Source organism: Lissotriton vulgaris, chromosome 3_1 (assembly GCF_964263255.1).
Source record: "Lissotriton vulgaris chromosome 3_1, aLisVul1.2, whole genome shotgun sequence".
Lineage (NCBI taxonomy): Eukaryota > Metazoa > Chordata > Amphibia > Caudata > Salamandridae > Lissotriton > Lissotriton vulgaris.
In genome coordinates this window covers 1171397082-1171421247 of record NC_141689.1, presented here as the reverse complement: position 1 = coordinate 1171421247, position 24166 = coordinate 1171397082, and positions in this window count along the sequence as shown.

Genomic DNA, 24166 nt, shown 5'->3' with positions numbered 1-24166 from the left:
GAAACCAGAAGACACACACTGAATGGCTAAGCAAGGAAATGCCTACTTTCTAAAAGTGGTATTTTCCAACACAGAATCATCTTTACTGAAAGATGCATTTCTACATTCTGAGTTCAGGCATACTAATCTCCATTTCTCAATCTTGTCCCAATGGGAAGATATACTCGTAAAATGTTAACCAGCACTTCCCATTCTATCCTATGGGGCAGGTAGCCTTTCAATAGTGAAAAACGAAATATATTGTATTTTTCTATCAGGACATGTTACACACACCAGTACATGCCCTACCTTTCAAATAGACTTCACCCTGCCCATAGGGGTACCTTGGGCCTACTTTAGGGGTGGCTGACATGTAATAAAAGGGAAGGTCACTTGCCAAGTCGACATGGCAGTAACAACTATGCACAGACATTGCAGTGGCGGGGCTGAGAACCCCTAGAAAGGCTGCTCATGTGGGTGGTACAAACAGTGCTGCAGGCCCACTAGCAGCATTTAATTTTCAGGCCCGGGCACTCTCAATGCACTTTACCAGGGACTTACCAGTAAATCAAATATGCCAATCATGCAAACACCAATCCATAATGCAATATACAATAGGAGCACTTGCTCTTTACATATAAATAGCTGCGAGAAAGTGCACAGCGACACTAAACCAGCAAAAACAGAGTCAAAACTACGAGGTGAGAAAGCAAAAAGACAGGGCAAACATGCCAAAAGATACCAGGTCTAACAAATGACTAGCTCTAAAAATGATAGACTTCTAACTGACAGGTAAAACTCACCCCAACCATACAAATTGGAACCCAAGAAACTCATTTGTCAAATCCCACAAGATTCATCTCTTAGCCCAGCTCTCTTCAACATCTACTTAGCACTTCTCACCGGCATCATCAGGGCCCAAGACACCAAGATCATATTCTATGCCGACTGCATGCAGTTCATCCTATCCCTGACAGTCAACGTCAATAAATCAGAAACAACTTCACAAACTGCATGACCACATGGATGATTGGATGAAGAAGATCTGACTAAATCTTAATACGGACAAAACAGAAGTTCTGATCTTCAGGAACAAGAGCTCACCATGGGAATCTTCCTGAAGGCCAGTAGAACCAGGACTAAGAGGATTCCAGAAACACCAGGAAATGTTCTGGGTAATAACCTGACCATTGCACCCCGGGTATGCCGTCACCAACTCTTTGTTCCTCAACATTTGAATGCTGCTCAACAGCTTCAAGTGGCTACCCCTAAACACCAGACCTTGACTCAAGCCCTCTTCATGAACAGGCTAGATTACTGCAACTCACTAGACCCCGGAATCCTTTTGTACCTCACACAGAGTTATGTTAAGTTATATTTATTTTATACAGCCCCCGGCTACTCAAAGAGTGTCCCGGCGCTTGCTCTGGAAAGGAAGATGCGCACTGATCAAAAGCTAAAGAGCAGCGTTTTAAGTTTTTTCTTAAAAAGCAATGGATCCTGGGTGCCCCAGAGCGCCATGGGCAACATGTTCCAGGGCAGACCAGCTTTCCGAACAATGAGCTCCGACCAAGCCTTTGGCGATTGAACCTGGGGGTCTGTATCAGCAGCTGAGCGGACAAGCGCAACTGTCTCCCTGGTTTATAGAACAAAAATCTCTTCTGAAGATAAATAGTACCTAAACCGTAGAGGGCCCGATGAGTGATGGACAGCATTTTGAATTTTATGGTTTAAGTGTCTTTATTAATTTCAAAACACAACGTCTCCATGTACATTTAGCTGTCTTCAATCAAAGTCTAAGCAGTACAACCGAACAGAGCCAATGAGGGCGTAAGTCCAGCAGTCGAAATGGAATCGGCAAGTGCACGTACATGGAATAGACATTATAATACTAAAAACAAATGAGAAAATAACAACCCCCTCTCCCCAAAAACGCCTCCCCCCGTCCAGTGCCCCTGTCTCCTACGATGTCCCTCCCCCAAACTATGCTAAACCCATAATAACCATTTAACCATCTGTTTTCCGTTGCTCCGTGAGACGCAGCAATCTAGGATATCGGGGGAATGTGACCTTTCAGAATTCTGTAGCGAAAAGCGATAGAAATGGGTGCCATAGGACATCATATTTGGATCCCTCACCCGCCATAGTGAGTGACAATTTCTCCATCCCAAGCACATGCAACAATCGGTGGAGCCACCCCACAAAGGAGGGTGTGTTGGGGGTGCGCCAATGCGTGAGTATGTTTTGTACCACTGAGCCTAGTGCGATGGCCATTTGTCTACCTCTGTGGGATTTCAGTGGGTAGGTCAGGGGATTAGGAAGACCTAATAGTATATAAGCCAGGAAGCGCAGGATTTCTGTCTCAAAGTGCCTATCTATCCAACACTTAAGCCCAGTAGGGCTGAAAATTAATGCATTGCCACTACAAATGCACCAGGTCGCCAACCTGGCCACAGCCACGCCAGCAGGTCACCTCTCGGTTGTAGTATATCCCCACCCATTCCTTGTGGGTGAATGTCCTGCCTAGTTTTCTCTCCCACTGCTCCCTGCCTTGATTATGTGTGTACACCAGTGTGACCTGTAGCATCTTGCAGAGATCAGAGATGAACTTGGCATCGGACGTGCGGGTGATGAGCCATCTTTCGTATGAGGATAATCGCCTATCTGCGCTTGCGCGGATCTGTGGATGGAGTGCCCAGTGCCGCACCTATAAGTATCTCAGACGTTCAGTCTGTGGGAGGCCGTACTCCTGCCGAAATTGGGAAAATGTTACGACACCTTCCGGACCATACATGTGGCACAAAGACCGACAATCAGCAGGTCTCCAGTGTGCGGAGGATACCCCTACTGCGCCCGGGGTGAAATCAGGGTTGTCGAACAGCGGAGTGAGGGGAGACGGGAAGGTGGTGAGGTCATGTTTGATATGGGTGGCGGCCCACACTTCGAGGGGAACTCGTGTTATGTACGAAGCATACAGATTTGGGGGTCTGTGAGATTTATGCAGAAAAGGGACCTCATCCAATGGTCTTGCCGCCACCGCCTGGTCTTGAAACAACCAGTGTTTCTCTGACTCCTATCTACGCCACTCGACCAGGTATCGCAACTGTGCCGCTTGAAAGTACAGCTGGAGATCGGGAATTCCCAGTTCACCCATCTCCGGGGGGGAGTGTCACCAGCGTTCTCCTCATTCCTGGCTTCCGGCCATTCCAGATAAACTGGGCAAAGTCGGATTGTGTCTGACGAATCCATCCAACAGGCGGTCAGAGAGGGAGGGTACGGAAGAGATAGAGGATCTGGGGCAAAATGGTCATTTTGACTGCCGCGATTCTGCCTAACCAGGAAAGAGGGTAGTGCTTCCACCGACCAACCTCGCAACAAATATTCCAGCGAAGGATAGCATAGTTGGTGGCAACCATAGCCGGGAGGGAGGGTGCCAGCTGGATTAAAAAATACGGGACGGTATCCACCGCCCATTGGGGGAACAAACTCTGCAGATATTCCCGAATGGAAGGGCGCAGGGAGAGGTCTAATGCCATTGATTTGTCTGTGTTCACTTTGAATCCGGCAACTCGGGCAAAGGCGTCTAAATCTGCCAAGCACACTGGCAGGGCTGCCCTCAGGTTAGCTAGTGAGACCAGCACATTGTCAGCGTATAGGCTAATCTTGTGGACATAGCCGCCAAACTTGATCCCTTCAATTGCCGAATTCTGCCGTATTTTCTGAGCCGGGGGGTTCCATGTACAGGGCACAGAGAAGGGGCGATAGAGGACACCCCTGTCTTGTGCCCCTCTCGATGGAAAACTAGAGGAGGTGTATCCGTTCACTCTGACCGTGGCTGTAGGGAATCTGTAGCAATTAAAAATGAAGGTACGGAAATTTCTCCCTTATCCCCACCCTCTCCAACACCCGCTCCAAGTAGGACCAATGAACGCGGTTGAACGCCTTTTCAGCGTCAATGGCGAACATCATATATTCCCCAGGCACCCGAGTAGCTTTCTCTATAAGGTGGAGAATCCTTTTGGTGTTGTTTGACGTCTGGTGTTCGGGGATAAAGCCTGCCTGATCCGGATTGATAAGGCCGGGCATGTGAGGACCTAGGTGAGCAGCCAGAATCCCTGTGTACAATTTAAAGTCAACATTGAGGAGGGATATCGGGCGATATGCCCCGCATCTAGTCCCGTCCTTCCCAGATTTAAGGATCACTACTATGGAGGCTCCTGAAAGGTCACTCGGTATCGCACCCTGTTCCGCAAAGGAATTCAACAGAAGTGGGGCTAGCACCATGCAAAACTTCTTGTAGAAGATGGCAGAGAAGCCGTCCGGGCCTGGGGCTTTCGCCAACTTAAGGCAGAATATAGCGGCAATGACCTCCTCTGTTTGGAAATTCCTGTCTAGATATTTAGCCTGAGCCTGTGTCAGAGAGGGCAGGGTGACCAAGTCCAAAAAGGCAGCTCCCTCAGAACTGTTCAACTGGTCTCTAGTGTAGAGGGCAGCAGTCCGATCTGACAATCTCTTTGACCCCTTGGTGCTGGCATTTCTCCCGTAATCTATTGGCCAACAGACGCCAGCACCTATCACCCCCAGTATAGTAAGCGTGCCTCAGTCGTAGAGCCACAAACTCTGCTCTATCTTGCTCAAGCCCTGGCAATTGATGGTGCATAGTCTTAAGCTGTTGCCACACTCTCGGGGCTCCTGTCCTCTGGTGCATCTGCTCCAATTCGCGGACGCGCTGTGTGAGCTCATCGCGTTTACGCTGGTGCTCCATATTGTCAGCAGGGGAGAGAGCAATCCATCCCCCCCTAACTATGGGTTTTAGCGCTGCCCACTGGGTTGCAAGGGTGGTATCCGAGTTTGCATTATGAGAGAGGTAGTCACTAATGGTGCTTTGTATATGTTTCACAACCTCTGCCCTGTGTAAGAGATGCCATACCCTAGAGGGGCGCAATGTGGGTGGGAGGGTGAGAGTGGCGAGCACCAGGGCGTGGTCCGATAGGGAGGCCACTCCTATCTCAACAGTGATCGTGAATGCGCGCACTGGGGTAGAGACTAATAGGTGGTCCAGTCTCGCGTAGGTCTTGTGTGCATTAGAGTAATAAGAGTACTCCCTAGCTTGGGGGTGAAAGCTGCGCCAAAGGTCGTGTAGGCCAAGGTCGTTCAGTCGCCCGTGTCCCTCTCTGGAAAGTGCTCCTACCTGGTGGGTGTGCTGACTGGATCTATCCATAAGGTTGTCAAACACTAGGTTTAAGTCACCCCCTAAGATGATATTTCAGTCCGAAGTGGCTGTGGCCTCAGTAAGGGCGGAATGCAAAAACTTCTCCTGGTCTTCATTTGGGGCATACAGGGAGCCAATAGTGAACGTTAGTCCACCCAGGGCAAGGCAATAGGTCAGAAGTCTTCCTTTGATCTCGGCACCTCTATGCAATATTTCCCCTTTAAACCGCCGAGCCACCAAAATCACCACCCCAGCCGTCTTAGTGGGGCATGAGGAAAAAATCTAAGTGGGGAATTTGCGGGACCGCAGCCTATGACAGTCGCGCGCTAGCAAATGGGTCTCCTGAAGTAAGCGTAGAACTACTTGTGTGTTCTCTAAACATGACAGCACCACCCTGCACTTTACCGGGTTATTAAGGCCCCTCACATTGAGGGTTAAAATCCTAAGTGCTGTATCAGGCATAACCAATAATCGGCAGAATCAGGCTCGTATTTAAGGAGCTATGTGTGGCATTACCGGTACAGTTAACCGCTGTGTAGGGAAGGGCTACTCAGACGTGTGGAGCTACTCTAGCACTAGGAGGAAATCGGACATGGAGCACTGGACACCCCCCTCAACCCCCCCAACAAGTCCCAACCCACAAAACATATTAATAAAGCAAAATAAGACAAAAACATATAGTCCAATCAACCATGGTTGATTAGTGAAAGGATATCGGGTGGATTACCAACAGGGAGCACCCCTCCCTCCCGCCAACGGCCCAGGCCTTAAAAAAGCAAACAATTGGCCAGGCTTGGGGCCAGATGTAGGTAGCCAAATACAGGTCGGTAACGGCTGAAATTTGGTAATTTCGGCCGTTACCGACCGGTATTTGGAAAATGAGATGTATGAGTCAAACTACTACCGAATCGGTAAATATGAGTCGGTAAATAAGAAATGGTAAAAAATGACTATTGAGATGTAGGAAACCCAAAAAATACTGAATTTCATAAAATTCGATATTTAAGAGTCGGTATTTACCATGGATGCAAAGCAGGTGGTAACCAGGTGCAAGCTATAAAATAAGGACCCAAAAGGCAACAGTGTTACCAGAATGGAGGCATTCTACGTCATAGCAAGGCAGCTATGGCTACAGGCAGCAGGAGAGAGGGTATGGAGAAGGGAGGAGCACGTCTACAGGCAGAGGATAACGCTCTTCTAACTGACTGAGCCAGAGATACTGCAAAGGTACAGGCTACACCCCCAAACCTTCCTGGACTTGATCAGGGAGCTTCACCCACTCCTGGATCACCCAACACCAAGGGCGTATGCCATCCCACCCCATGTGCAGGTGCTGTGTAGCCTACACCTGCTTGCCTCTGGGAGTTACCAAAGTGTGATTGCTGCAGTAGGTGGTGTGTCCCAGAGCTGCCTGTCCCATTTCTTCAGGAAGCTCCTTGGGGCCATGATGCAGAGAATGCATCATTATATCAGGTTCCCTGACACACATGCGGAACTTGCGAAGACCAAAACAGATTTCCACATCTGGCACACTTCCCTCATGTCAGAGGCTGTATAGATGGCACCCACATCCCACTTTGCCCACCTGCAGCCAAAGAACACATTTACAGGAACCGGAAGTCAATGCACTCAATTAATGTGCAGGTGATATGCAACGCTGGCAACATCATAACAGACATTGTGGCCAAATTCCCAGGGAGTAACCACGACTCGTACATCTTCCAGAACAGTGGGATATATACATGCCTTGTTACTGGAGATTTCGGGGATGGATACCTGCTAGGTAAATAACTGTGACACACCCTGATAGTCAATGCAGATTAATCAATCATGAGTATGTAACTAATGGCACTCTCTTTTCCACCTAGGTGATAGTGCTTATGCTCTGCGGTCCTTTGTTCTCACCCCCTACATGAATCCATCTACCAGGAGTGAGAGGCGTTACAATTTGGCACACAGAGCAACTCGCAGCATTGTAGAACGCACATTTGGACTTCTAAAAAGCAAGTTCCGCTGCCTCCATAAGAGCGGATGTGCACGGCAGTACACTCCAATCATCTGCTGCAAAATAATAGCGACCTGTGCCATGCTGCACAACCTTGCCACCAAGGAAGACACAGAGGTGGAGATCACACATCATGAGGACATTGATGATGGAACAGAACAAGCAGAGCCCTATGCAGCAGGAGCAGCGCCAGCAACAGATGGGAGACTGAGACGGGCAGAGATCACACACAGCTATTTCTAAGTAAGTAAGGAGACACAGGCAGGCTTAGCATTTGAAGTACGTAGTTTAATAGTCACTACAGTACTTTACAGATACCACACCATGGTATTACAATGTCTGTATTCCATTCCACACTAGGTGGTCACAGTTTACCTCACCGTGACCTGTCCTGTGGGTTGAGGGCATCATCAATGTTTGCGCCCACGCACTACAATGTGGGATGCACGAGGCTGGGTGTCAACGGTTGCAGTGGTGCCTGGGTCAGCAGATTGGCGCCTGCTGCTCCTTCGAATGTCAGGAATAGGAGTGCTAGAGCCACTCCTACTGGTGGAGTCTTCTGTGTCCCCGACACCTGTGTCACCAGCAGTGGCTGCCTGGTGTGTGAGCAAAAGCTCCATGGCAGAGGTGACTCCTCCCATCCCCCTCAACAAATCCGTGCAGCAGTGCACAATGTCATCCTGCATGGCGACAGAGCCCCAGCATAGCAGGGAGGTTGCTGTAGCAAGCCGGTTCATGGCTTTGGTCTGTTGCTGCATGCACTGACAATCCCTGCACCTCTCGGAGTGGCCACTATCTAGTTTTTCACAGAGAGATCTCATGCACTGTGTCATGTCCCTCATTCCCTTTGCCATGGAGTGCATGCTCTCTTTCATGGAGCCAATCGCCCGGTCTATGTTGGACATCCTGCTATTTAATATGCGCACCTGTCTATGAACTGCTAAAATGCCCTTTGCCTGCAGGCGCTGGACTTTCACCATGGTGGCCTCAAGACCACAGAAGACCCCCTCTCCATCTTGGCCTTCACCTCTCTCCCGTACCCTTTGGCCTCGGACACCGGCACACACAGCTCCAGATGAAGTCTGCTGCCCAGCGTTGTGAGCCATAGGTGGATTTGTTGATGTGAGACCCTCCACATCTTCCTCATCTGACGTCTCCAGAATCCTGAGAGGGGGCACATCATGCCTCCTTGTCCTTCCCAGCACAGATGACTCTGAGGTTGGTGTTGGGGAAAGTGCTGGTGGTTCTACCTATTGTGACCCAAACAGCAGAGGTGACAGAGGCTGTGGTGTGGTGGGTCGCTCCGGTGTAGTGGTTGCCTGCGCTGTGGGTGTGTTTTGCAGAACAGTGCTAAGACCTGCTATTTTGGGTGTTTTCTTACTCCTCTCCGTTGCTGGTGCCCTCTCCTCCCTTTCATGTGCTGTACTGCGCAATCTCCTGTGGACAGATATGGACAGTGGATCAGTGGTCTTGTTCACCGGTGTGTCATTAATAAATCACATTCCTATCACACAATTGCCTAGTCCTCAACAGCTTATGGATGTGGTGTGTGGCATGCCTTGCTGATTTCTATGTTGACTGCACTGATGTATGTTCCTTTGACTACGTATCCCATGATTCATTGCTGGAAAAAACTAAAACCAGTTCTGGAGTGTGATGCAGACACCCACATTGGGGAAGGGGGTCAGGGAGAAGGGTGGGGATTCATGTCCATGAATCTTACCCTGTTTTTTTGCGGCTCTGGCTGAGCTGTCAGAATCCCGATCCCATGGATATTATCTGGCTCCAGGGTGGATTCCACCAGCTGCTCCAGGTCTGTCAGTCTTGGTGCACGGTTCCTCCCTCCACCTGTGGCTCCGGCTTCTTTCCTCTGTGCTGCAAGTTTTTTTTGGTAATGATCCGCAGATCAAACCACCTTTTTTTAAGGTCATCTATGTCCCTGTGTATGACCCCAATGGCATTAACCTTGGACTGGATCTCCAGCCAGGTGTTCCTTTTAACAGACTCTGCAACATGCAGAGACTGCTTGCCAAAGAGCTGGGTGTGGCATTTGATGACCTCCGCCACCAGCACCTGCAGTTCTGCTGGGCTGAATTTCATTTTCCTCTTGCACTCAGCTCCATCCTTCTGGCCATCCTGGGACTCCATTATGCAGCTCAGCTATGCTCAGGGCAGCCTGCTTCTCTGTGTTTCCTCCAGCTCTCCAAACAGTTCAGTTGCTCTGCACCTGCATGGGTGTGGCCACTTCCAGGTACTGGGGAGGGGTAGTTGCATCTGATTGGTTGGTTCCTCTGTTGCTTTATTGTGGGGTGTGGTGGGTGTTCCTGATTGGTTGACAGGCTCAATTGGGTTCTTTTTGTATTTACCGAATCGGTATTTACCGAATCGGTATTTACCGATTCGGTAAATACCGATGAGGAAATCCGAATGTTACAGAATCGGTAATTTTTACCGATTTTTTACCTACACCCCGTTTACTGAATCGGTATGATTCGATATTTAAAAGTGGGTAAACTGGAATTACCTACATCTGGCCCATAGTGTCTAGAGTCAGCCGGGTTGGGTGTTGGAGAGGTCTGCCGAGACAACCTCTAGAGCTGACCGGCTACCCTCCATGACCTCTGCCGCTTGGGGTTTCTTGAGACGGCGCCTGCGACCCTGTTGACGCCATCAGGGTCTGGAATCTTCAGCTTCTTCCTTGGCATCCTCACCCCCACTCTCTGATTCAGGTAGTTCCACACCCAGCAACCTGCTAGCTTCTGACAAGGAGCGCAGCTGGTACAACTTATTGTCCATGAGAAAGACTAGCCTGAATGGGTGGCCCCAACTGTAGGTGATGTTGCGCTGCTGTAAATGCGTAGTGATAGGTTTAAAGGTTCTCCTCTTCTGTAAGGTGAGGGCGGAAAAGGTCCTGATAAAGAACAGGAGTGGGACTTTTAAACTGAAGAGGGTGCACTTGTCGCGCTTTTTGGAGGATAGCCTCTTTGGTACGGAAGTCTTGGACACAGACTAGTATGTCCGGCGGTGGAGCCAACGGGGCCCTCGGGGGCCCCACCCTGTGTGCCCGATCCACTCTCAACTCAGTCTCCAATGGTCTGCCCAGTGATTGAAAAGTTCTCTTGAGTAGGAGAATAGATCCTTCGAGTCCTCATACATCTTCACCCCTCTTGTCAGGATCTAGCTGATGCGCCTGCCAAGAAGAAAGAAAAGGAAGCGCAGTAGAAGAGTGGAACTACGAGTCCCAGAAGGCTCAGGGGAGAGGAGGAGTGATTAAAAGGAGGAAGCGCGCACTTCTGCGCGTGCATAATACTGTTTTCATTGGAGAACCACATCGGCTGGCGAGGAAAGCTGCCAATGCAGAGAGACTGTTCTGATTATTCGGGAAAAATACGGAGCGAGGATCCGCTCGTACTGGACCCGAGATTTCAAAGCTCGAAACGCCGTCAGGTAGGGAGAGAGGAGTTTGCATACTCCGTCTCTCAAGATATCGCACCCGTTTGACTGTTTGACAATCCGCTGGAGAAGCCGTGAAGTTAAAGGATTAGAAGGAGGGGGCAAGGAACGAAAATCTAAGCCCTCCAAACTTCTTGCGCTTAAATAAAGGTGTAGTGAGTAAAGCAAGATGGGAGGACCGGAGATGGAGTAAAGAGGAGATGAAGGCTGGGCCAAGGCCGGCCAGAGCTTTAAAAATAATACAGTCCAATTTAAACTCACAGCGTTTGGCTACCGGGAGCCAATGAAGGGTTTTAAGCAAGGGGCGGACGTGGTGGTGCCTGGGCTGATGAAAGATCAGTCTTGCAGCCTGGTTCTGTACCAGCTGCAGACGGTTCAACTGGTAGGCAGGGATACCGATGTAGAGGGAATTGGCATAATCTATCCTGGAGATTACAAGAGCCAAAAGTGCCAGGGTAAGGACCTCCTTAGTCAGGAAGCAAGATATCTTCCGGACCTTACGAAGATGGAAGAAACTGGAGTAGACCACGGCATTGATATGGGGCTTCATCGAGAGGTCATTGCAAATAGTGACTCTGAGGCTTTTAACAGGCATGGGGGCCAGAAGTTGGAGCTCCAAGGGTTGCAGACACCTGCGATCAAGACCAACTCGGTCTTGTCGGGGTTGAGCTTCAAATGGTTTCCCCCCATCCAGTCACTAATGAAGCACAGGGTGGATTGAAAGTTGTGGATAGATTGGGCCGAAGAGTCAATGTCAAAAACCAGCTGAATATCGTCTGCATAATTAAATGCAGTGATGTTATAGCCTCGTAAAGAACGGATAAGAGGGGTGAGATACAAGTTAAAAAGGAGGGGGTAAAGGGAGGAGCCCTGAGGGACACCACATGTCAACCTGACTTTATCAGCAGAAAAGGCAGATGCGGTAGACTCTTTTCTTTGCGGAATATGACTTCCACATCACGTTCCGTCTGGGAGTGGACAACCGCAAGGCAGACGCCTTGTCCCGTCAGGAAAGCACAGAGGATCAGGAAAGGCATGCGCCCATGGCAATCATTCCTAAAGAAAAAGTGATCTGTATCGTGAGAGCGGAGGAGTTCCTCACAGAGATACATCAGAATCGTTCTCAGGAACATTGGGAAAGATGGGCAAAATGCGCTTGAAGGACGGATAATAAGGGAAGGTCTACCTTTCTTTAAGGACAAGCTGTATCTGCCTACCCAGGTGTTACAAATGAAAGCGTTTTGATGGTGTCATCAGTCTCCATTAGCGGTTCATCCGGGAATAACTAAAACTACAGAGCGGTTGCAACGACACTTCTGGTGGGAATCCATGACGGTCACAGCCAAGAAATGGGTATCAGAATGCGAGACGTGTGCAAGAGGAAAATCGGGCCACACAAAGGCCAGAGGAAAGCTCAGGCCGCTGCCCACACCACCTTATCCTTGGCACACCATCAGTCTTGACTTCATCACCGGACTGCCCACTGAACTGGGTAAGTCAGCGGTGTTAGTCGTGGTAGACAGCCTGACAAAAATGGGTCACTTCGTGCCTTGTAGGAACTTACCAACGGCGGGACAGACAGCACAGCTGATCTTGAGTGAGATTGTTCGTCTCCCTGGTCCGCCGGCAGTGATAGTATCGGACCAAGGACCTCAGTTCATGGCTAGCTTCTGGAGAACGTGGTGCAAGGCGCTACAGATAGAGGCAGCAGTTTCCACTTCATTCCATCCTCAGACCGACGAGCAAACAGAGCGACTCAATCAGACTCTAAAGAAATACTTGAGGTGCTACTCGGAGGAGGCCCAAGAGTCCTGGGTCTGAATGCTTTGGCTGGCTGAGCTCTCATACAACAACGCTGTACATTGCTCCATAGGGGTCTCGCCCTTCATGGCCAATTTCGGGTATGTCGCGAAGATCCTTCCAGTGACTGTCCCGGCGGAAGTGTGCAATCAACCAACGGTCCAAGTTCGCATGTAGACTCTGTTACGGTTACATCGGAAACTGGCTGGGCACCTCCAGAAAGCTAAGATGGTGTACAAGAAATGGGTGGATCGTCGGAGGGTGGATGGACCCGAATACAAGGTGGAGGACCGGGTGTGGCTGTCCACCAGGAACATCCGATTCAAGCTCAGGAGTTTTTGTCATCCTCGGTTCATAGGCCCGTACGAGGTGGTGAGGAGAGTGAACCCCGTTGCTTACAAGCTTCGCCTTCCAGGAAGCCTGAGGATACACCCAGTGTTCCACTGTGGTTTGTTAAAACCGGCTGGTCCAGTGAGGAGGAGGGCTCTTCCTCCCATCATCACGGCGGATGGGGTGGAATACGAGGTGCGGAGGATTCGGGATTCCCAGTATCGTAGAGGAAGATTGTAGTTTCTGGTGTCGTGTAAAGGATATTTGGAGGAGGAAGATTCCTGGGAACCGAGCAGCGAGGTGCATGCCCCTAGGGCGGTTCGTTCCTTCTACGAGAAGTGTCCGGGGAAGCAGGGATCTAGAAGGCGCTGGGATGGGGGGCCTACAGTCAGGATCTAGCTGATGCGCCTGCCAAGAAGAAAGAAAAGGAAGCGCAGTAGAAGAATGGAACTATGAGTCCCAGAAGGCTCACAGGAGAGAAGGAGTGATTAAAAGGAGGAAGCGCGCACTTCTGCGCTTGCGTAATACTGTGTTCATTGGAGAACCACATCGGCTGGCGAGGGAAGCTGCCAATGCAGAGAGACTGTTCTGATTATTCGGGAAAAATATGGAGCGAGGATCCGCTCGTACTGGACCCGAGATTTCAAAGCTCGTAACGCCGTCAGGTAGGGAGAGAGGAGTTTGCATACTCCGTTTCTCAAGATATCGCACCCGTTTGACTGTTTGATAATCAGCTGACGAAGCCGTGAAGTTAACGGATTGCCCCGCCTTTTCCGCCTCTTGAAGCAAAGAGGGCGGGATAAGAACTTCAACCACTTAGGTGTTCAACTTGCTGTGGAGGTTTCATTTATTTACTTATCAGCGCGTTGCTCCCACAGTGAGGAAGAGCGCTACTGGGTTTGAAGTTAATTTGTTTTTCATTTACGAGGAAGCGTGTTGATTCCCCTGAGAGGAGGAGCGCTAAAATTCATGACAATAAAGGCGGCGGTTGTTATACCGTGGAAGCCTGGTGTACACTGTTTGGTGACTTAGACGATATCAACATAAACTTGTATTTACAAGAAGCATCTCGGGAAGGGCTATGGATTAACTATTCTTCATATGACTTAGTCAGGAGGTTTTATTTTGTGCAGGACCCGGTTCATTGTACTTATAGTGGATCAGAGTTTACTTGGTCATTTAATTTGGCAGAGGATCTGCAGTGAAGGTACATATTGTTTAGTGAGACCTAATGAGAGTAGCATTTGGGGGGGAAAGTGTGTATGCTAATGTTGTCTGCTTGTGTCTTACAGATCCTTTGTCCCTGCAGTCCCTTCCCGTCCTATGTCCCCTGCCTGATCTGACTTGAACTCAGTGTAATTCAGATTGAGTTCGGAAAGATCTGGAAGCGGAACCCTTATAGCATCAACCTGACCCTGAGGAGAAAGAGAATCATAACACCTCTAATGCGTATGTTGTGGCGCCGGGACCTGTTTTCCAGGTCCTCGACCTGGGCTTGGAGGTCCACCTGTTGGTTATGCATCCGGATAATCTCCTGTTGCAGAGCCGCTATCTCCATGTCCCTCCCGTCGCTCTTACCTACCAGATCCGCGACTCTCTCACTGATGCCATCAACCTCACGTCTGACCTCCCGGATCTCCGATGGAAACTCTTGCTTGAGGGTATGGATGTCTTCTCTCAAAGCAACAACCATAGATTCGAGGAACACCTTGGTGATGGGCTCAGCTCCGTCCTCCATCTCTGACTTTGGGCCTGAGGGCCCAGCCGTTGTGGTGGAGGCCATTTGTCGAGCTGGGGCCTTGACAAACAAGTCCTTGATGGTCTTTTCCTTACTGTTCTTGGAGGAAGAAATAGCACTCTCCTGCTAAGCTCAAAAAGGTTGTGGAAGGCCCCCCCAATCCCTGTTATCAGATCCGTCTCAACTGTCGGAGTCAATGCATGACCCTCCTGGCCCCGGCACTCACCCCCAAGCTTTAGGGAAGCCTTCGGCCCTCCGGGCACTTTCTTCCTCCTTTATGCCTCACTCCACTGGGCCTCATAGCACGTCTCTCTTAGTTCGAGGGGGGCACAGGCTTATTCCTCCAGTTGGTGTATGCTCGCCAGCAGTTGCACCGAAGTCCCCCTTTTGCCAGCAAGTCCCGAAGGGCGTCACCACTGTCTGCGTCCTGCCTCCGTGCTGGTACAGTCCCGACTCCCCTGATGACTCTCAGCTCATCGCCTGCCAAGCTCCTCCGTGATTGCTGAGCTGCGTACGTTTCACCCTCCGCTGCTCCGGCCGATATGCCGTGTCCAGCGCTTCCCTGTCCCACCGTGTCTCCCCTTGAGCTTGTCTGGGCCCAATCCTGTGCACTTAAGCTGCGTTTCTCTGCCCCAGTGTCTCGACCCGGCGGGTCGCAGTCCTTCGCCAACTATCCCCGCAGGCTTCAGCGGCCCACGCTGCGGGCGGTGGGAGAATAACTCAGCCGCCCTGGGGGAGAGCTCCACTAATGCCCCAAACTGCAGCTCCAATCCCCCATACCTTGGCTTGACAGGAAACTCCTCCATAAAATGGCGGTGTGGTCCTCCGTGTGCCGCCTGACTCCGCGCTCGTCGTGTTCTCTTCTCCCCTACCGCCACACCGAGAGAGGTGCCCGCTGACAGTGCTTTCCTACACCTCCAGGTCAGCAATCTCTACCTGTGTCGCTGTAGAGGCCCAGCAGGCCGTGCCGCGAGACACATCACCACTCGCTTCAGCCCAGGCAGCCCTCAGCTCACTCACAGGCCCACCGGGCACACCGCTTTGCCACTCACAGGAATCCGTGCCTCACCGGCTCTGCTGCCAACCTCCTCAGTCCACCGGCCCACCGGGCATGTGCTCGCTCCTGGGCTCCGTGCAGCTCGCCCTCCGCAGCCTCACTTTGTACCGCAGCTCCGGGCCGCCGCACCTGCTGCACCGCTCCCGGCCGGATAGAGATCACGGGGCCTTCACCACTTCCCCACTAAGGGTCTTCTCCCACCCGTCGGTGCCCCGCCAGTACCGCACCTCCAACTCCTCGGCACAGGGTGCGGCGCTCTCCTCTCAAGATGGCAGCCCGGGCCTGGCATCCCAGCAGCTCACCAAAACGCCACCACAGGGGTCCACTAGTCCGTAGCTCCCCGGACGCCTGCTGCCAAAGTCAGGACAACGGAGGCGGCCCTCATTATTGTCGGTCCATTAGCTCAGGTGCAGTACCCCTCGGGAGACAGTCCGGCCAGCCCCAGCAGCCCCAGCCTCACTTCTCCTGCGCAGACTTGTGACTACCAGAGCGCGGTTGCAGGCAGGTTACAGCCCCGCAGTGATCGTCCCCAGCCTGGAAGGGTAAACGCTGGGCTCAGGACCCCCTCCGATATAACCACTCAGGCCGACTGTCACTGAATAGGCCTGAAAGCCGGTGCTATGTTAGGTCGTCGGTGGGAGCTCCAAGCAGTCGTCTGCTCACGCTGCCATCTTGGCCACGCCCCCCACATTTTCAATTTTAAACGAGATTCAACTGGGAGCCAATGCATGGTGCGCAGGTGGGTGTGTATACTATGCCTAGATGACAGACCCAATAACAGTCTGGCTGCCCAGTTTTGGACTACTTGAAATTTCTTGGCAAGAAAACCCGGACTACCAACCAGAAGGGCATTGGCATAGTCCAGGCGGAACAAGATCAGGGCGCGGACCACAGTTTCTTTGGCACTTCTAGGCAGAAGGGGAAGAAACTTCCTTAGGATTTTCAAAGTGCCGAAGCAGGTCCCTGTCAATTGCTTCCCTTGTGTTGAAAAGTTCAAATTTTCATCTAACCAGATGCCGAGATTTTTTATGGCAATTTTCCCGCAATGGGCCGGGGAAAACCAGGAGGCCACAGCCTTTCTCTAAAATCCGCAGAGAAAGAGCCATACAAAAGCACCTCAGATTTTCCTTTGTTGCACTTCAGCTGTGCATTCGCAAGCCAGCGAAAGACAGAAGACTGACAGTGTTGCGCAGCCATGACATAGTCATCATCCTTGCTCGAGGAAAACAGAAGCTGAGTATCATCAGTGTATACCATCACTTTGGCCCCTAATGACTCAGTGAGATAGACCAGCGGAGTCAAATAGATGTTACAAAAAAAAGGGTCTAAGTGATGACCCCTGCGGCACGCCAGTTGTCACCTGCATGTGCACGCAGGCACACGGGGGAGCCAGACCTGTTGCGACCGACCTTCCGAGAAGGACCTGATCAACTGAAGAGCAGATCCATAAATACCTATTTCTGAAAGCCGATCAAGGAGCTGGGAGTGGGGCACAGTGTTGAATGCTGCCAAGAGGTCTAGCGTGACCAAGGCTGCTCTCCTGCCGGCATCCAAACACTCCTGGATCGCCTCTGTCACCTCTAACAATGCTGACTCTGTACTATACGAGGCACGGAAACCGGATTGCGCTGAATGAAGCAGGCCTGAAGCCTCTACATAGTTGGTAAGTTGAGATGCGACCGCCTTCTCGCAGACCTTAGCCAAGTTTGGCAAAAGCGAGATAGGGCGGTAGTTCTCAGGTAACAGAGGGTCAAGCTACAGCTTTTTGAGAAGGGGAAGAATCAGCGCCTGCTTCCACGACATTGGAATGAACGCCTTGCGAAGCAACATGTTAACCATTAGATTCACCTCTGGATTAATAGTATCCGCCACTTCGGACAGAAGCCTGGCCGCACATGGGTCATTAGGTGATCCCGACTTTAGTGCCTTAAGGATTCTGAGAGAGCTGGGCAGATCGACAGGCATAAACGCGGAAAAAATGAGGCAGATTCTGACACCAGCTTCCCTAACGGGGTGACTATAAGCTTCCCGAAAGTACTCAAAAAATGTATCTTGTATACTAATTATTTTGTCCCTGAAAAATTTTGCCAAGGTGTTACACCAGGTCTCCGAGGCTGGCGCCACATTAGCCAGGGCGCTGGGGGCCAAGAAACTCTGCACGATTGCAAACATTTCTTTTTAATTGTTATTGGCCCCGGTCAATGCTTGCGGAATAATGCTGGCCTTTGGCCACTCCAATAGCCGCATAATAGAGTTTTGTCTAAAAGCGTGTTTGGCAATGGAACAATAACCACTGGAGCGCCATGCTTTCTCCAATACTTTACAAGCATGTTTCAGAGTCTTTCACTCAGGGGTAAACCAAGGCTTGGAGGGGGTCTCTCTCCTCAGATTTGGCTGACATGGTGCAGATAGAGCACAAACCAAGTCAGAGATCCAATCTGCAAACCTAGACACATTTTCCTCCATGTCCCCTTGAAGGGAAGGCCGCAAGGCTGCCAGAAAGCTACTAAGCTGGCCAGGGTCCATTTTCCTAGAGGTCGGGTGATGGCTGCTGGCCAGTCGGAAAGGACGCTTAATATCCCATGAGAAAAATATGGGAAGGTAGTACGACCAGGAGACCGGCAACGGCTTCACAACCGAAATGGGGACATTTGAGTAGATGTCTCCAAAGTGTGCCCTCCTTTATGGGTAGGATACCTGACCCATTGGGAGAGCTGGGCCAAGTGAAGATAGTCAAGAAAAGCTGCAGAGTCTGTTGACTCCGTGTGGTCAAGGTGGAGATTGATATCCCCAAGGAGCACATAATTTGAAAAACGCAATGCTCGCTCTGCCAGCGCTTCCCCGCAAGTTTCCAGAAATACACTGGCTGGTCCAGGCAGCTGATATATCAGGGACCCCCCCAAGAGTGAAATGAGCAGAGAGTTGTAGGCTAAAATCCTGGACCTCACAGTCACCCCAGAGGGTGGATGTTTCACTATGAAGGTTACAGCATTCCCTGTACAGAATAGCCAAACCACCACCTCTGCCAACTAGTCGATCCATCCAATGAACTTTAAAGCCAACAGGTGAGGCGGAGGCCACAATGAGGTTTGAAAAGGCATCAAGCCAGGTCTCAGTAATGAACAATGGATCTAAAAACATGCAACATCTACATAATGCTTCCTCAGTGATCTGGCATTGATAAGGCATGCACTGATGCTTCCAAGCATGGATGAATCAGCAGACATGTTATTCAGAGAGAGCTCTGGTGTAAATATGTACCCACAATCCACACAGACAGTCACTTGTAAGACCTACTGAGTTGCCGCTATGTGACGGGCATGATAGAGCTCTGAGGGATTTTAAGAACTCACTTGATAACTGGGTGTTATTTCTGGTCCCTGATTCAAATCGGTCAGTATGAGCGCTGACTTAGCGCTGATGGGTGCAGACGAGCGCGCCCGCTGCATGCTTGAACGGAGGCCATTTAAAAAGGGCATGGCTGATACTGGCATGCAGGGTGCAACGACTAGAACGCTGACCGCAATCAGCTTGAGTCACGTCCAAGATGGCCGCTAACCGGCAGTAGCCTCCCAAAAGTGCAAACAAAGTTGCGTGGTGTATAACACACTCCAAGCGGAGTTAAAAAGAGATAACACACAAAAGTAAAACAATTTCTGCGGTTAAAAAATAGCAGCTATATTCTTGCAATATTTATAAAAACATACCCCCCAATTCCCCATGCCATAACAAGCTGAGTAAATTTGTTTACAATAATCGGATTCAACTAGGTGAGCAAGTTAACCTTTCCAATTCGCCGCACGGCCGGACTGAGCCCAGTTAAATAGGGTTTGCCTGATGCCGGAGTGCAGCATGCAATGACTGGAACGCTGACCGCGATCAGCTCGAGTCACATCGAGGATGGCCGCTAACCGGCAGTAGCCTCCCAAAAATGCAGATAAATTTGTGTGGAGTATAACACACTCCAAGTGAAGTTAAAAAGAGATAACACACAAAAGTAAAACAATTTCTGTGGTTAAAAAATAGCAGCTATATTCTTGCAGTATTTATAAAAAACATTCCCCCAATTCCCCATGCCGTAACAAGCTGTGTAAAAATGTTTACAATAATCAGTTCAAATAGGTGAGCAAGTTAACCTTTCCAAAGCGCCGCACGGCCGGACTGAGCCCAGTCAAATAGGGTTTGCCTTATGCAGGCGTGCAGCGTGCAACGACTGGAACGCTGACCGCGATCAGCGTGAGTCACGTACTAGATGGCCGCTAACCGGCAGTAGACTCCCAAAAGTGCAAATAAAGTTGCGTGGAGTAAAACACACTCCAAGTGAAGTTAAAAAGAGATAACACACAAAAGTAAAACAATTTCTGCGGTTAAAAAATAGCAGCTATATTCTTGCAGTATTTATAAAAAACATTCCCACGAATTCCCCATGCTGCAACAAGCTGAGTAAAAACTTTGACAATAATCAGATTCAAATAGGTGAGCAAGTTAACCTTTGAAAAGCAGAGTCTTAATACCACTCAGAATGCCAATGCAAGACACAACCTCCACCTCCCTCTCTGTATCCATATCTTGCCTCACCTCAAGAGAGCTCCACTGGATCCCACTACAGAAATGCTGACAATTTGAACTCCCCTCCCACACTTTCAAGGTCCTCCATAACATCGGAGCTGCCTCCCTCATCCACCACCTACACTTCTACCAGCCCACCAGGCAACTGCAATCAACATCTCTTTCTCTCTCACATATCCCCTGAATTCACAGAAGCAGAGCCAGAGGTCTCTCTTTCACCTACATTACGTCGAAGACCTGGAATGACAGACACCCCAACACATGAAGACCTCTACCTCACTACTTGACTTTTGCAAGAAGCTGAAGACCTGGCTCTTCAACTAACCCTGAGGATCTCTTCCAGATGGCTCAGACCTACTCATGCTCAACCTACGCACCTGCTTAAGTGCCTGCATACCCTATGGGGCACAAAAAATCAACTTAACATCACATAACATAACATAACATAACATAACATAACATAACATAACATAAAATAACATGACAACAGTCCTAGTGTTCTCTTACATCTAACAGGAAAATGCAGTTTGAATCAGGAACTGTGCCCCCAACAAACTCAGACACCTAGGTCTGGTAAGACAACCATACAGCAGCCATACCCATTTAAAAAGGGTATGGCTGATACTGGCATGCAGCGTGCAACGACTAGAACGCTGACCGCAATCAGCTTGAGTCACGTCCAAGATGGCCGCTAACCGGCAGTAGCCTCCCAAAAGTGCAAATAAAGTTGCGTGGTGTATAACACACTCCAAGTGGAGTTAAAAAGAGATAACACACAAAAGAAAAACAATTTCTGCGGTTAAAAAATAGCAGCTATATTCTTGCAATATTTATAAAAACATTCCCCCCAATTCCCCATGCCATAACAAGCTGAGTTAATTTGTTTACAATAATCGGATTCAAATAGGTGAGCAAGTTAACCTTTCCAATTCGCCGCACGGCCGGACTGAGCCCAGTTAAATAGCGTTTGCCTGATGCCGGAGTGCAGCATGCAATGACTGGAAGGCTGACCGCGATCAGCTCGAGTCACATCCAAGATGGCCGCTAACCGGCAGTAGCCTCCCAAAAATGCAGATAAATTTGTGTGGAGTATAACACACTCCAAGTGAAGTTAAAAAGAGATAACACACAAAAGTAAAACAATTTCTGTGGTTAAAAAATAGCAGCTATATTCTTGCAGTATTTATAAAAAATATTCCCCCAATTCCCCATGCCGTAACAAGCTGTGTAAAAGCGTTTACAATAATCAGTTCAAATAGGTGAGCAAGTTAACCTTTCCAAAGAGCCGCACGGCCGGACTGAGCCCAGTTAAATAGGGTTTGCCTGATGCCGGTGAGCAGCGTGCAACGACTGGAACGCTGACCGCGATCAGCGCGAGTCACGTACTAGATGGCCGCTAACCGGCAGTAGACTCCCAAAAGTGCAAATAAAGTTGCGTGGAGTAAAACACACTCCAAGTGAAGTTAAAAAGAGATAACACACAAAAGTAAAACAATTTCTGCGGTTAAAAAATAGCAGCTATATTCTTGCAGTATTTATAAAAAACATTCCCACGAATTCCCCATGCTGCAACAAGCTGAGTAAAAACTTTGACAATAATCAGATTCAAATAGGTGAGCAAGTTAACCTTTGAAAAGCAGAGTCTTAATACCACTCAGAATGGCAATGCAAGACTCAACCTCCACCTCCCTCTCTGTATCCATATCTTGCCTCACCTCAAGAGAGCTCCACTGGATCCCACTACAGAAATGCTGACAATTTGAACTCCCCTCCCACACCTTCAAGGTCCTCCATAACATCGGAGCTGCCTCCCTCATCCACCACCTACACTTCTACCAGCCCACCAGGCAACTGCAATCAACATCTCTTTCTCTCTCACATATCCCCTGAATTCACAGAAGCAGAGCCAGAGGCCTCTCTTTCACCTACATTACGTCGAAGACCTGGAATGACAGACACCCCAACACATGAAGACCTCTACCTCACTACTTGACTTTTGCAAGATGCTGAAGACCTGGCTCTTCAACTAACCCTGAGGATCTCTTCCAGATGGCTCAGACCTACTCATGCTGAACCTACGCACCTGCTTAAGTGCCTGCATACCCTATGGGGAACAACAAATCAACTTAACATAACATAACATAACATAACATAACATAACGTAACATAACAACAGTCCTAGTGTTCTCTTACATCTAACAGGAAAATGCAGTTTGAATCAGGAACTGTGCCCTCAACAAACTCAGACACCTAGGTCTGGTAAGACAACCATACAGCAACTATACAGGGGATTAACAAAAATAATCCTGTCATCCCCTTTGCTTCCTTCAAAAGACGTAAAATGTCGACACAGGTGACCCCTGAAAACCTAACAACCCTAGTGTGGGTACTGACTGGCTTTAGCAGCCTGCCACACACTGGCATGTTTCTGAACCCCTCGGTGGAGAGCCTCTGCTCTCTGGGACCAGAATCAATGCAGAGGTGTCATAGATCCTCCCCCAGGATGGCCTAGTGCTCGGAGAGGAAAGCTTTAAAGACCTGCAACTTTTGTAATGCGACCCCCAGCCTCTGCACTAGTAGATGGCAGCCCCTGGTTACACCCCTACTTTAGGCAGAAAAACCAGTGGGAAAATTCAAAAAGATATGAGGTGTGCCCACCTCTGCCTACCCCACCGCTAAAGTGGGGGAAAGCGAGGTGAGGCACAACTTTCAATCTCTGCCATCTTGAAGATGGGGGACTCCTTCAATCAGGGCTAGATCTATGCCCCCTCCCATATGAGGGTGGCATAAAAGAGGGTGTGGTCACCCCAGCTAAGTTACCTATCTGTTACCCCCCTAAAACACTTCCTAAATTTAGTATTTAGGTAGCTCACCTATACCTGGCACTCTACAGACCAAAGAAGAAGATGTAAGACAGCCGCTGCCGGACCAGGAACTGAACCGCTGCAGATAGAACCCGGCAGGAATCTCACCACCCGGAACCGGTTTGACCATGGACCTGTCATTCTTCCAGATACTCTGCAAGGCCTCCAAAAAATTCGGGAGACTTTTCAAGCTTTACCAAAGTACCAAGAACTTCCCTTTGGACTAGAGACTATAGTCCACGGCATCTGCCAGTACCAAAACCCCATTGATGAAGACCGAACCTAAGGTCAACGCGACTCACTGCTCCCAAGAACTCCATGACTGCAGCGGCAGACGACTGGCATTTGTGTCGATATTACTCTGCCCAGTCAGAAAAACAACCCAACACCCTGCAGCAGGAGGGCCTTCACAACCTCGATGGATCCCCTCAGCACTACAACTGGAGCTGTGCCCAGCCCAGTGTACGTACCCTCCTGCAAGTGGCCCTGCCAGGTCCTACACTGCCTGCCAGACCTCGACCACCCTATGACAGTCCAACGACAGCAGAACTTCTCCATGCGGTCGACAGCAGTCAGTCGCCACAGTCCGTGATGGTAACCATGTTGGCAGTCTGCTGAAAACAGCCTGCTTCATTGCTCTCCACGGACCGTGATGGTAAATCTCATTACCGGTATTGATCGCCTTGGCATAGATTCTGAATGCCACACAGCTTGGGTGCCCCCAGTCCTCCATGACCGACATTGCCTGCAGTGTTGGCCTGAGACACTCGAGAACTGGATTAGAACTCTAAGTGGTATACGTACTTGTAACACCACACATTTATTTTCCTCCACAGGTTAATATTGAACTGCTCTGAAATTTGCACTGTCAAACTTCTGAAACCTAAAAAGTATTTTTAATGAGAACCGTACTTACCGTAATGAGAAGACCTTGGACTTAAAATAAAATATAACAAAGCATAATTTTCTTAAATTGGTCTGGATCGATTTTTTGAGTTGCATGTCGTTATTGATCACTGTGGTGGAATAAATGTCTTACAGTCCTGTGTTAGGCCTAAGGCTGCTCGCCCACACTACTACTAATAGAGCCCTTTGGGTTTTGCATTGAGTCCTGTACATTTTTTGGGAACCCCTAGACACTATGCAAGGTATTACCACC